A 15,089-nucleotide genomic window follows, 5' to 3' on the forward strand; every position below is an offset into this window, starting at 1 on the left:
CAAGGACACTTATTTAAAATATTATAAATATACCAAAAAAAGTTGTTCAAAAGCAGAGTTCAAGACATTGCTAGGAATAAAGAGCAGGCACTCTGAGGCAAAGGAAATGACCACCTAGCCCAGAATCTTGTTGTTAGCCAATAGCTTATGCATATGAAAAAGTGGAGAAGAAAATCTTTTGCATATACTTCCCCAGTGATCTCTCTGCGCACAAGCAACTCTGTGCTTTAGTTACTTAATGAACCAGAATTGATGTGTCATTTAACTGATTTTGATATCCACAAGTCCTCTGGCACACTTTCTGCTCAACTGCAAAGAGTGTGAAAAATAATTTGCATAAGGTGTGAAAAATAATTTCCCTTTGTTTGTTTTAGCCTGCATAGTTTTATTTGATGACCACTTAAGTCAGTCTCAAACAGTCTAAAGCTTAGATCACTGTGTGCCTGTTTTAAAGTTTCTTCCTTGCTATTTTCAGTAGATTTTTCAAGTTCAGCAGTTATCAGCTTTCTCATTATAGGTCATCAAATGTGACTACTCAAGCAGTAAGACACTACTAAATTTGTGTAGCCTTTTTTAATTTTCTGCTTTTAGCAGATAGTGGAAAATTACTGTATTGATGACTTTACACGGGTAATGAGTTTTCAGGTTCTAATGGTGTCTAACAGGCCCAACCTTTTTTTGCAACACTGAATAGGAAGTTTCCCATGTTATTTGGAGAACAGTGTAATATTGTGGTGAGTTAGCTCTGGCTTGCAGCCAAACTCCTACCTAGCTAGTAACTCACTTTCCCCCAATGTCAGCAGGAAAAGGGAAGAAAATAGGAAATAAAAAAAAAGGATGAGAAAGCTCGTGGGTCAAGACAGGCAAATCAGTTACCAATTACCACTGTGGGCAAAACAGACTGAACTTTAAGAAAATTAACTTAATCTCTTGAGAACTGACACAACTTTGGTTAGTTAGAAACAAAAGATAATGTAACCATATCTTTCCTTCCCCTGCTTCCAGGCTCCACTCCTTCACTTCCAGTTCCCCTACCACTGTTCAAGCAGCATGGATGGGAAGAGGGGGGAGGTCAGTACATAGGAATTCCTTTCTGCTGCTGCTGTTTCCTCGTCATGGTTTTCCTTTGCTCCAGGCGTGGGCTCTGCAGAGGCTGCAGTTTCATCAGGCATATCCATCTGCTCTGATATTGTTCTCCATAGGCTGCAGTGTGGATATCTGCTCCAGAATGGAGCTTTTCCTCCTCTGCTGGCCTTGGTGTTCCCTTTTCTGTATCTCACTCCTTTTGTTTCCTCTTTCTTTCTCTCTGGCTTTTCCTGCCCTTCTTCCCGTGCATTTTCCTGGAGATACCACCAGCTTTGCTAGTGGAGTCAGTTGTTTCTGCAGTGGGTCTGGGGCAGAGCAACTCACCTCTTTCCACAGAGGCCACCTCTGCAGCTCCTGTGCTGCCAAAACGTTGCCACCCATGCCTGGTGGAAAAAGAAGTCTCACAGCAGGGACATGGGGACCATAATAGCTGCAGTGGTGAGGCAGGCAGAAGGGAGTTCTTGGTGACAGCTGGTGCATGCACTGTGTTGTGTGTTCTGTGAAACCACAGGCATGGTCTTCTGAGACCTATTTTCAGCTTTTCAGTCCCATCTTTCTCCTAGTTATTACTAGTAACTTCATATTGTCAGAAAAGAAAATAGCCCTGATAATTGTTCCTGTTCTTTTTGTCACGTGGCTCTAAAACCTGTTCTACTGCAACATTAATTTGTATCAACTTTGATTCATACCTACAAATTAATAGCTTTGTATTTTACCGATCTCCTCTTTTTGATAGAAATGAAATGTTATGTAGTTTTTTAGCAGTCTTTCTGCAGTACATTTTAAGTTCCTTCGGCCCTGCGAGCTCTGTGTTAAACTCCTTGAGAACAAAAATCCTTTGTTTTTATTGCTGAGAGAAAGTTATTTCTCCAGAACTTTGTTTTTCATGCTTTTTAAGAATTTTATGCTCTTCTCTATTCCTTGCATTTGGGAAGAATGTCAGCTTTGGAACATCGCCTATCTCCAGTTATATATGTGATCCTTTAGAAATGCTCTAGCCAGAGTAGATCCTGACACCTGCCTTCCATCCCAACTCTAAGCTATAGAGGCTACTGTGATCTTTCAAATGTGAGAGGACTAAGGGAAAATAAGGTTATGAGTTGGTCTTGTTAAATTCCCTTTGCTTTATAGGTCACATCTGGTTTTGTTCATGAGTCAGTGCATCACAGATACCTTTAATAATGCCCTTTAGTGCACTGAAGGGAACCCTTAGGCAGCCCTGATATGCTGCAACAACTGGAGCTGCTTTTTTTTTTTTTTTTTTTAACATAATTAAGAAGAAGGCCTAGTGCTCACAGGAATAATGTGCAGCTGTAACACTGTCCACAGTGACAACACTCTTTAAAAGCACAGTTACAGTAAAGAAGTTTACTCTAGATCACTAACTCCTCATCACTGATTTTTCAGTTTGACCAGATTGCTGGCCAAAATCTGTCTGTGATGAATGGAATTTTAAATTGATGACAACTTCATTTTCTGTCCATATTAAAAAAAAAACAAACAACCAACTTTGCACCAGTAGTCTTCCTGCATTTTGAGTTATTCTTCTAGGTTCTTTTAAAATACATCTTTGCACTTGCTAAGAAGGAACATTTGTTTTCTGGTACCATAGGGGAAAAAATATGTTCAGCTTGTTAGATGAGTTATAAAAATAGAAGATGGAAGTTAGTGTGCCTGGAACTGTTATTGTGACATGCAAATACTTTGCAAATATGCCCAAGGATGTCTGGGGTTATTTATTGTTCTAACAAGATAATTTAATCAAAATCATAAGCTTTTGTTTTTCTTTTCATACCAGCTTTTTAGGTGAAACCTTTCTTTTATAGTTAATCTTTTATTGCTCTGTTAATATATGCCTTTCTAATTAGAATTGATTGCTTATCTTGTGTGTATCCTGTGATAAACTTTCTCTCTATTTTTCCTCATTTTGTGTAAACTGTGGGGCTTATTTTTCTTTTCCATATGCATTTTGTAGAGTTCTTGTAAATTAATGTGTGCATCTTCAATGAGCTTGAGGAACAAATGGTATGTCACAACCCGATTTAGAATCAGTAGCATATGAGAAACATATTGCTGTTAGCTGAAGCCCCATTGATTTTTGCATATAAAATGCAATTAAATATTATTGTTGTTGTTATGTTTTTGTTCAAATTCTGTGCAAGGAGTCTTAATTATGCCAACAGACTATCATTAAAAAGCTGTGTAATGCTATAAATAGATGTACTATAACTTACTCACATAAATCACTGTAGCACAGTTTCTTCCTAATTTTTTTTTCATTCAGTTAAAAGTTTTATCTAACCAGTAAAAGATAGAAGCACGTTGTTGCATAGCATAGAATACATTAGCATTTTAAAGATATGACTTTCTGAAGGTGAATTGGTTGACAAATATGAAGACTATGAATAATGATGCACTGAAGAGAAAAGAAGGAGGGAGAACCATAGTATAATATGCCTGTAATGCAAGTGTGGATGCAGTAGGTAATCCTCAGGAAACTCTGATGACAGTTAAGTAGAACCACATGTGTCTGGGATGCTTTAAAATGTAGGCAGTTGTAAGATCTGCAAAATTTCTTCTATATTGTCTGCGATGCACTATAAAAAAAAAATCAAGTCAGCATGATGCTTGTTGAGACTTTGGTGAAAAAAGTATATGTTGTATGTTGTAGGAAAATAGCCATCAATTTTGAGGAGAGAGACTTTTCTACATTGTGATGAAAAAGTAGAAGCCACGTGATAAATGTCTGTTAGTCATAGTGAGGATTTATAGTGATTTCCAGAAAAAGCATGCTGTTATTTTCCATACTAGTAGGAGTAAACCAAGTGATCAGAGTCTCAGTGACAAGATAAAAAATTCCAGTGCTATGGAAATAGGTAAGGACTTCAACCCTTTTGGAATCTTGCATAATCTGTGAGGCAGGTCAACTAGGCCATGGAACTGTGGACTATGGAGAGCCATGAGAAACATCCTGAACTTTTCTTAAACTTGGGATGGAGGGAGCTGAAGGAGCAGTCACACTGTACATCACTACTAAGACTACACTGCACGTTTTCAAAAGATATTCAATATCCTTTAAAACCCCAAATCACTTTAAAATGTAGTCCTGCTCACTGATGTCACTGTAAAAATTAAGAAAGTCCTAACAACATGCAGCATACATCAACGGATTTTTATCCTTCACTGGTGTCATCAAATATCTTCAAGATAACTAATCCTGACAGAGTATTACAGGGGATCCCTCAAACCTTGTTTCACAAAGCTTCGAGTTGATCATGAATTGATCCAATTGACTGGTACTTCTCAGATTTAAAAATGTTAACGTATGCAATCCTTACTGAAAATGATTGAGACATTCAGAAAACCCTGTTTAAATCCTAATTAAGAGCTGTGGTGCAGGGGCAAGGGGGAAAAGCACATAATGTGTACACACAGCAGACTTCAAAACCGCCTTAGTCTGTGGTTTCAGATTTGGAGAGGTTGTTGCTCTTATAGCCTGGGTACTTTTGCTCTGTATAGGACAGGTCAGTCATTTAGTCCTTGAAAGTACTTGACCAGAGTTCTCCCAACAAGCTAAGGTACTTGTTTTTGCATCCTCCTCCTGTCAGCTTTTGTAGCCTCTTTGTCTTCATATGTCCACTTCAAAGGGCATTTACCACCTCCTCTTCTGGGAAGGAGATTTAGTGTAGAATAGTAATTTTCAAGAAAGTTTGGTTTTCTTAATACTCAGGAAAAATTTGATGCGTATGGTTCAGTCACTGCCTAGTATATCACATTTTAAAGAGAAGAGCTGCATTGCTACCGGATTCAGAGAACTATTGTCAAAACTCTTATGTCTCTTCTTGAGCGTAAGCATAGACTCTACAAACCATTGTTGCCTTTCAAGTGACTCACTGCCTTCCTCCCTTTCCAGGCATAATATCTGGAACTCTCTTTTATAAAATAAACTCTTTACCCTGAAAGTATCAGAACAACTAGGCATTTATCTGCAATGAAACACAGTTTCACTGAGAGATAAAAACAGTGGGTAATGTAACTGAAAAGTCTAGTTTTAGTTGACAAGAAATGTAGAAAGTCACTTTCAGCACCTACATTAAGCAGTGGCCTTTCTTAAATGATGCTAGAATTTCAACCTGTTAATATGGGTAGGTAATAAGATGCATTTTTAAGAAGCAGGCAAGAAAATAACTGATGCAAGTTTTTCATTCTATGGAAATGTTTGCTTAAGTTGGTCAGGTGATTAGCATAACCTTATTGAATGAATTGGTTTCTTAGTCTGAAAAAGCCACATATTATAAAGAAAATAACTAAAATGCCCTCTAAAGAGCTTTGTATTTTGTGAGGTAGGTTTGGCATTGGGAACATTCTGGTGTCAGCTGCAGGGTGAGTGCAGTGAGTGCAGTGCTTCTTCTGAGCCACTGACTGTGTTAACAGACATGCAGGGTTGTTTACTCCTTGAAGAAGATGTGCTCTTGAGCAAATTAACAAACAGCACTGCAAGGACTGCTGTAACCCCACCATACCTATTGCTTTGAGGTAATTATAACCTGGTGCAGTGCTGCCACTGTAGCCCCATTGACACAAGATTTTTAGCCTTTCAACTGTAGAGCTGCAGTGTTAGGTTCTTTTTTTAAAGGGAGTAGACATAAAATCATAGAATGGTTTGGGTTGAAGGATCTGGAAGGATCATCTAGTTCCAAACCCCTTGCCATGGGCAAGGACACCTTTCACTACACCAAGTTCCTCATAGCCCCATCCAACCTGGCCTTGAATGATGTAGGTTAACTTACATTTGAATCTTATGTAGCATCTTTTGTTGAAATGCACTGTATTATTGAAATGAAAGGAGTTTTTTTAATATATATAGATATAAAAAAGAGTATTTTAGTAGTGAAATACAGCAGAATAAGAAGATGGCATGGTAGGATTTTGTTAATTTATGTTTTGATTTCATTTGAATTTTAGTATGCAAGTCACAGCTTTAAAAACTTGTAAAAATACAAATTTAAAACATATCTGTGCCCTTTGAAATTTTATATTGGTACGCAGTACTTAATTGTATAAATTACAAATGGAAAAAAGGCACTTGTTCAGGAAGGTATGTCTTGATATGTCTTAAACACACGTAAGTTCACCTAAGTCATGTTGGGTGAATTCAAGTGCCTATAGAGAGAGAATACATGCAAAAAGAAATATCAAAATTTTTAAAGGACTAGGCTGTGTTGTGTAGCTGGCCTGCTTTCTCTTCTTGGAAGCTCATTGAAATATTAAAAATCAATCATAAGAAAGTTACTTGCCCTCCACCACTGAAAGTAAAGTATTAATTTAGTTTATTCTCGACCAGCTAGTTTTTCTCAGTCACAAAAAAAAACCCCAACCACCCACCCCCCCCCAAAAAAAGAAAGGAATAGAAAGGCATCCAGTTTAATTCATTCCTAATGTTTAATACTCTGTTATCATGTATGAAAATTGGTAATAGAGTAATTTTAAATAAGTACCAAAACATCTGAAATTTTGCTTAGATGAAAGGGGATATTAAAAAAATTGAAAAATTAAAAAATACTTGTTCTCTTTTTGGAAAATTAAATCATCATCAAGAATAGACACTACTGTAAAAGTAACAATTATTAGAAAGACAGACTGTACAAAAATTAATTGATTTATCTTTTTCAGAGTAAGATCATATTCAGGAACTATGCCTTGTAATTCCCTATAGTAAATCTAGTGAATAATTTTTTTTAATTCTTCTACACTCATTGTGGAAGGAAGGGAGTTTCCTACATTGTGGAAAACTAATTGCACCATTTATCTTAAGGTGAAGTGTGAGGAGGAGAGGTCAAGGAATAGATAGACTAAATAAAATAAGTGGTAATAAATCCTCATGTCTGTGTATTCAGCAGAGAGATCCAAAGCAGCTCAGGAATGAAACAGCTGAAATCACCAAGAATTGTGCTGATACTGGAAGGCAAGAGGGAGACAACTGTGATAAGAGTTTTAGCAGAACTCCAAGGGAGGCCAGAGGACTACTGGCTTAGAAACCCACTGTCTGTTTTGGGCATATTAGTGACAGTAGAATGTAAGATCACTGCACATTTGTTGAGGGTGAGGTATGGAAGAAAAGTCAAGACAGCTTTTGAAGAGGAAGAAATAAGAATTCTCTGAAGGTTTCAAATCTTGTGGGTGATAATGATCCACTTGATATGGGCTACCTGTATTTCTGGAAGACAAGATACCTTACAAAAGGGTCTTCAAGAATGTAAACAGTCATGGAACAGGAAAAATGTCCTTACATAACCAAACATTTAAAATTTTATTAGTTCTACCCTTTGAGAAATTTTAAAAAATTGTATTTTAAAAAAATCCTTCATGTCCCTTCAATTTTCTTTTATGCTCAGATTATTTTTTAACTAACTTTTTGTGTTGCTCCAAAAATATAAAGATTTCAGTAAAAGTTGCTTATATCAACCATAAAATATCTTCAAGTCCCAGAAAGAATAATTTGCTGTTGGAGCATGTTCCACCAGTCTGCAGTGTTATTCATAGAATAGTGCTTTAGTGTCACATAGTACACCGTCAACGTGAAGATCTGTCAGCTTCTACTGTGAGCTTTATGCTACCCAAAGGAAAGCCGTACATAAATTTAGTTTGTTATATAAGATAGTTTTAGGTTTCTATTTATGTATCAAATAAAGCTTGAGCATGCAAGTATAGAGAGTATACAGAGTTTATATACATTTCTAGAAGATGAAAAGAATACTCAAAGAGCAATTTACTGGAATTCATAAGGTGCAGGTTTACGGGGCTTTTTTTCTGGCTTTACTGTAGCCAGATAGATTTATGAAAAAACATGGGTATTGAGGGTAGAGCCAACTGTTAGTTTAACAGCAGGCATTTTCCATGTTTCTTCATAGAATTGTTTCTGTCTAGTGTTTCCAAGTAGCAGCTATGTTTGCTACTCCAACTTGCAGTGTAGCTTGGGCTCCAGTTTTTGATGTAGACCCACATTTTCTTATTGACCATTTCCCCCAAAAAGTAAAACCATCACATTAGGTAGTTGAAGGTATTTTAAATTTGGGCAGCTGGCCCAACCATCTTTCCTTTCTGTGTCCTATGTCATATTGAAGAAACATGATGTTATTACTGTTCTTCCAGTTCCTCCTGGGCCATACTTTGTTCCTATCTATTTACTTTCTTCTTCTGCACTGGAAGCAGAGACTTGAAAATGCTGTATTGCATATGCTGGATTTCTGTACCACTTGAATAGAAAAAGTACATCCATTCAACGTGCTGCTCTTCGATACTAGAAACAGGCATCTGAAGAATGTAAATGTGAACCTGTAGGTGAGGAAAGTTAGCTAAAACCAGCAAGTTGTTATCAGAATGTCACCTTCCCCTTAGTGCTGAGAGAAAAATAAACTTTGAAGAAGTTCTGCTGGAAGATGTGAGCTAATTGGTTTGGATATCTATTACTGTCCTGAATCCAATGAATTTTGCTCTGCTGGAGGAGCTGTAGGTTTGCAAAAGAAAGATGGAACATTTACTCTGAATCAGCTGTCAGTATTTCAACGTACAGTCTCAGACCAAAGCATCAGGCTTCCTTGGAGACTGCAAAAGGAAAGGGATACAGGAGAATAGCAGTGGAACTGGTATCACACCAGAGAGATATGATGCAGACTTTTATCTGTCAAGCATTAAATAATAACTACCTTATGCAGTGTCATTCTTTGAACAGCAGTTACAAGCTAAGGGATGAGCTTCTGCAGTGGAAGTTTCTTCTGAATTGCCCAAATAAGAAAGAACCTTTTGCCCCCAAATAATTTATGGAATTTGCTCACTGCATGGGCTGCAATCCATACAGAAGTAGGCATGGCTACAAAGGCTTAACCTTGCTGGATCACTGAGAGAGCTTATTCAAACTTTAAACCACAGTTGGTGTGACAGAGCATGACTCATAGGTCCTTGGATGGAATAGCTGCCCTTCTCAAAAATAAAAAGTTTTATTTACAGCATAGTTAACTTACTTAGAATAAATTAACTCTTTAGTTAAGGAAACCTCAGAATTGTCAATGAAACAGAGGAAATACTAAACTTGAAAATAAATCTGTTATTGAGTCCTTGCAGGGCAGAGTTTCCTCCAGCTTCTTCTAGAAAGCCCTTCTAGTAAACAGCTTCCAGTAGCTTCCAGCATTGAAACAACCTCAGCAAGCCCCTTCGGGGTCTCTAGGAATAATCTTCTGTCACCTTTACACTTTCTTGACAGCTTACTCTGCAGAAGTCAGTTGTACTGTGGCAGAGTAATATCTCACTTCTTCATGCTTTCTCCTGATTGCTCCATCCAGTGCTCCGAAAGACTTTCTACTGCACCTCTTAGTGTGATGGATCCACTTGATTCAGAATGAAGCATTGCCTCCAGTCACAGCCCTTGGGGGAAAAAAGAAAAAAAAAAAGGCAATTATTCTTAATACTGAGATTGCAACTGCAAACAAGCGAGTTCTGCAATGACCCAAACGGAATATATAGGGCACCTTTCTGTAGGAAGGCCCTGATTCATCAGAACACAACAGTGTATTTAGCACATGTTCTGTGGATTCTTGGCAGGACTTATTATTTGCATGTTGCTAAGCTGTGCTGAACATGGCAATGTAAGTGCTGTTGTGGGGAAGGCAACTATTTTAAGGTGTACCTTGGAGGCAGGATTGAGAAGGAAATTTCCTCGCTCTTGCTTATTAATAACAACAGTGCACTTATAAAAATCAAAAAGTATATTTTATAAAATTTCTTACTATACGTGGCTGAAAATATATAGAAGCCTTATTTTTTACTATTTTCTGTATTCTGTAACCTTTGCTAATATCATATGAAAGAGTTTTGAAACAGTCAAAAAATTTCATCAAGAGGACTGGAACAGAAGCCAAGTATGAAAATAAACATCTTGTTACATTAAAGATGTAAATTTTTTGTTCTTCCATCCTTTTCAGGAATTATGGTTGCTGTAGCTTAAACATTTAGCATTATGTACCTGTATTGCTGAGGTTTCACTGATGAATAATAGATTATGATCTTGGGAATTACATGGTAAAATGTTATCAGTTATATATTACCTTCTGGTTTCTTTTAATTTTATCTCTTGAACAGCAACACAATCCTCATTGTCAACACATTTTTCTGATAGATAGATCTGTTAATCCATGTTTAAAATGCAGAGTTTCAAAATTAATCAAATTTAATAAAGACATGGAGTATATTGATGATGTATGCTGGAAATAATAAAAAAGAATTTTAGGTAAAGAAGTCACAATCCATTTCCAAATCTCTCAAAAGCTTGGAACTTTTATAAGTGCAGTAATCTTAGAATAGATGTAATTCATCCATACCATATTTGCCCTTAAAAATAACATTGTCACAATCAATCAGCTGCAGCTTTCATATTTGTTTTTTACACTATTCATATTCACATGTACAAATTTGCAGGCCTCAGTGTGTAAACCAGGATTCCAAAACAATAGACATGGAACTATATCTATTTTAAAACCCTCAACATGTGAGGACAAGAATTCAGACCTAATCCCTCAAGGAGAAAAACTGGACCCTATCTTTCCCAGTGCTGAACAACATTTACCAAATGTCCCCACTGGATTGCACATCCCTAGAGAGAGAAAGAGGAAGAGCAGCAGCCCTTGTTCAGGAGTCTGGGGATTAGGGAATTCACCTGGAGCACTGCAGTGACAGGAAATCTAGAACTTGCTTCAGTGATCTTTAAATGGTTTCATTTTGGTGGTGACCTGGTGGGGGACACTTTGTGAATCACTACATGTCAGCCAAAGCTGTGTCCAGCCTATCATGGGGAATATAAAAACAGCCATGGATAAAAACTTTTTTGTGTACAAAAAAATTACCCATTGGGCATCAAAACATTATCTAGCCAGGGACTCATGGTGCCTCTGCCCAAACACAGTTCACAAGGAAACGGGCAGCTGCTGGAGGCTGGAGACAAGCTGTTTTGTGTAGAGGACCTCTACACCCAAGTAGGGCATCCTCACCCCTCAGGGGTTGTGGCCCATGGACAACCCATGCTGGAGCAGAGGCACACCTGAGGGCACTGCAACACATCAATGTCCCAGGCCAGAGCAAGGACACTGAAGAAAAGGGCAGCAGAAACCATTAAGCACAGAGCAGCTGAAGTGGTTAAGCACACAGTGACAGAAGAAACTATCACACTACTCTCTCAGCTTCCTACATTTCCTGTCTCCTCATCACAAGAATTTTGATGGACTGAGTATAATCCACAGCAAAAATAGGGAAAATTGAGACCAGGAAGTGTGGAGGATAGATGATTGTGTAAGTGTTTGCCTCAGTGTTTATTTTCTTTTTTTTTTTTTTTTTCAAAACTGCAATCAACAATGAGAGGTTTGTTTTTGTTTGCAGTAAATTAATTCAATTAAAATTGTCTGACTCTAGACTGTTTTTCTCACAACAGAGTCCCAAGCACATAAAGGTACCTCCTTCCAGCCTGGAGCTAAAAACCTGGTGACTCTTAGTACGGAATCATAACCAATACCCTTTTCTGGGTATATTCTAATTTTGTGGCCTCCTCCTGGCAGCTCGAATTTTTCTCAGTTGCGTTTTTAGGATTCTGATTTTCTCCATGCATAGCACACACAGACTTAGTGCCTGTCCTCATGGGATGGGTTTTCCCTAGGTGACAAGGCACTTGAAGGTCTGGTATTTACCATTGCTGTCCTTCTGTGATTAAGCCTGAGTTTCTGTCTGCATACTTTTATGTGTAAGTACCTCTGGAACCATAGAAAACACTCTGGAAAATGTACTGACAGTAATATGGAAAATGTTGTTCAGGAGTTTTAGAAAATAAAACCAGGCTAATTCTGAAAGCTTTAACTGTTGCTACATTTTATGCTAACTTTTGTTTTGTGGTTAGGCCTAGTAATGAGTGTTAAGGAATAGTTAACATATATCTACCATTCTGTAAGTTCTTATTTGGTTTTTTTCCCTTGATCAGATTCCTCAAACTAAAGAGAATTGGTTTTCAAAACTCTTGAGTTTTTGTTTAATTTTCAATAGGACCAAAGTTTTTCATTTAAAATTTTCTATCTTTAGTAGCTGGTGAATATAACCATTAAAGAGCAATTGGGAGATTTCTCCAAGATACATATTCAGTGACTAAGCAGAAGAGAAACTTTCATTCCTGAGACAGAGATATAATGCAAATCATTCTTGTTCGCTTTTATTTAGACCATTGTAAGGAAACAAAAGGTCTGCTTTATGAATGCAGTAACAGCGTATACCCTCCAGACATCTGCCTGTTCTTTGATTTCTACCTAGTGTGAGTCAGCTTCCTCTGTCTTCAAGGCTAGGAAGTGAGTTGTTGAATGAACAGTGATGCTCACTGCTGTTCAGAAAAGAGGTGTTAAAATATACAGCTTGCAACATTAAAATTTATCACTGTTTTGCAAGAAGTAGGACAGGTCCTTACTGTAGCTTCATTTTTCAATAATATATGGGTGAAATAAACTTCTGCAATTAGCTTCTGTTTGAATAAACTTTTATCTCTATTTGAATTGGCTGTTTTATGGGCCAAACCTATGTTTAGCTACTTCTATTCTTGACTAATCTAATACAGAGATTGAGAGTTTTGATTCATTTCTTTTGCTGTCTGGCCCTGCTTCTGACCTTTCTGTCTGACCCACTTTGAAGTGTTTATGAGCTCCTGACAGGCATAGCTGGGTGACCAATCCTTGGTTTTGATCCTTATTCTGTAGGGTGACTAACATTTGATCACACAAATGTGTGATATCTGCAGAGTATCTAACAAAATTCTGGAAAATCACCAGCAACATACAGAAAGAAATCCATTCTTCCGTGCATAGTTGGTATTCTGTAAGCAGATGGCTAAAACATCAGCACACAATGTCAGAGGTAAAAGCAACCTGTTTCATGTTAACTAGAGGAGCATGGAGGAGTGATGTTGACAGTGTGCTTCAGACATGATCATCTAACTTAAGTGCAATGAGGTGCCTTAGAAATGCTTTTGGTTTTGCTTTGGATTTGATGCTTTCAACCACAAGGTTTCACTCTAAAGTGGTCAACTGAACAGGAAACTTCAAGCAGTACTCTTGAATGTCTTCCCTGACATTGCATGGATGGTTTGGAAGATGGGAAATATGTGAAAAGAGAGATGAGTCTGGTTTTGTTGAAATCTGTTGAAAAAATAGCATAAAATTCTTCTCAGACTGTGAAGCGAGATGTACTGGAGTTAAAGGGTTTATTGTTTAAAAGAATGGTATTGAGCAATTGGCAGCAGTGTAATACTTCACAGTTATTAAAGGCTGATATAGTAATAAACATGTTAATCTCATTAAACGGATTATTTCTAAAATGCTTCTTCTGTCTGTTCATAAGTTCTTGAAATATATAAAACTTAAAGCAAGAGTTAACAGGATCATACAGAAACAAACCTTGAAATTCTGTCAGTTAATTAAGCAGCTCTGGCTGTGTATGTCAGTATGTTCTGTTTACTCTATTGTCTTGCTGTTTGATGACTCATCACTTGAACACCCACAGGATAGGCACGTATTCTGAAGGTGTAGTGAACATCATTTGCAGAATTAGTCATTAAAAGCTTGCATATACAAACTGTAATCTATGCATAAACATTGAACATCCCCTAAGTTCCGTGAAGGAATTTGTCTTTGCCAAATATGCGGTGAGCCTGTGAATTTAAATGAGCTTTCAGATCCCTACACTGAAAAAATGTGGCAGAGAAGCAATGCTTCCGGGTAGCTTTAATGTTGTTTGGAGATGAAGGTGACCGGCTAGATGCTAGCTCTGCATTCACAGAGCTACTCAGCAGCAAATGAGCTGGGCACACTGAGGGTGCACAACACTGTTTATTTAGCCTGAAAATCATTAAATGTATTTCAGCTGAAAGCCTGCATCAGCCGTACCATTCTTGCAAAACAAGCAAGTCACACCACTGATGTTTTGCTATTGCAAAATAGTTTGAAGACAACTCACCCCTTTGTAGAGGCATGGTTGGAGCTCAGGATCAGGTGGGGGAGGGCAGCCCCTCACCCACAGGCAGAGGCTCCCTGGCAGGACCACAGGGGCAGATGCTTGTCTGGCCCCTCCCTGGGCCTCACCCTGGCCCTGGTCCAATCCCAACACCTGGGTGAACATCTCTTGTCACCATGGTCTGAGCTGGTGACCTGGGCCCTCGGCAGCCAGCATGAGTCTGCCCACTGGCAGCCCCCACTCAGGGCTCTCTTTCCCAAGGGAGCAGCTCCCAGACAACTCTGACTTGTCTTCTGCAAGATAGCTTCACGAGGGCATTTGCATTCCATGGCTGAGGAAATAGTGAGGACTGAGAGCATGGTGCTTTCATTCCTCTTGTGTGTATTGATTTCTAGTATTGATATTCTGGCTCAGTTTCCATGGGGGAAAAAAAAATCATGAATGAATATTGTTAGCAATGGGGGACCCTTTAGATAACAGACGAGAACAGATGAGAGTTCATAGTTCTGTCCTTAGGAGAGATGTTATCTGTGGCATAAAGTCTGTCCTAGCCACAACTGGAAGTAAAAACAGCAATTAGATATGTAAAAATGTAGTTCAGTATGGTAAAAGTTGTGATATGTAGGAGATTTCTAGATGTCAAGAAAAATCCTTAAACTGTATCTGGTTTTGTCAAGGTCAGTAACAGTGTTTTGGAAGTATTCGAAGAAAAAAGTCATCACAACAAAGGGGCTGCCACCAGACAGAAGAAGTATAAACAATCAGTATGAAATAAAAGATGTTGCTGAGATGGTTTTGCATTTGGAAAGAAATACAGTGATGTAATCAACAGCTTGGTAGGAAGTTGAGTCATATGAAAATGTCTTTCAGTTTTTAATGAGGAATAGATTCAGGTTAAATAACTTTCCAAAATCATAATATTTCAGTAAGATGTTTGATGCAGTGTGCACAGCATAAAAGTACTGACACTCCCC

At 37.9% G+C, this 15,089-nt stretch overlaps 1 protein-coding gene across 1 annotated transcript in view; it reads left to right on the top strand.

Annotated features, from left to right (window-relative positions):
- ADCY2 (adenylate cyclase 2) overlaps nt 1-15,089 on the top strand; it is a 208,169-nt gene that overhangs the window by 113,578 nt on the left and 79,502 nt on the right. The gene's annotated exons all lie outside the window — the stretch shown is intronic.

The sequence above is a fragment of the Myiozetetes cayanensis genome, unplaced genomic scaffold, assembly GCF_022539395.1.
Source record: "Myiozetetes cayanensis isolate MyiCay16 unplaced genomic scaffold, myiCay2020 scf1, whole genome shotgun sequence".
Classification (NCBI taxonomy): domain Eukaryota; kingdom Metazoa; phylum Chordata; class Aves; order Passeriformes; family Tyrannidae; genus Myiozetetes; species Myiozetetes cayanensis.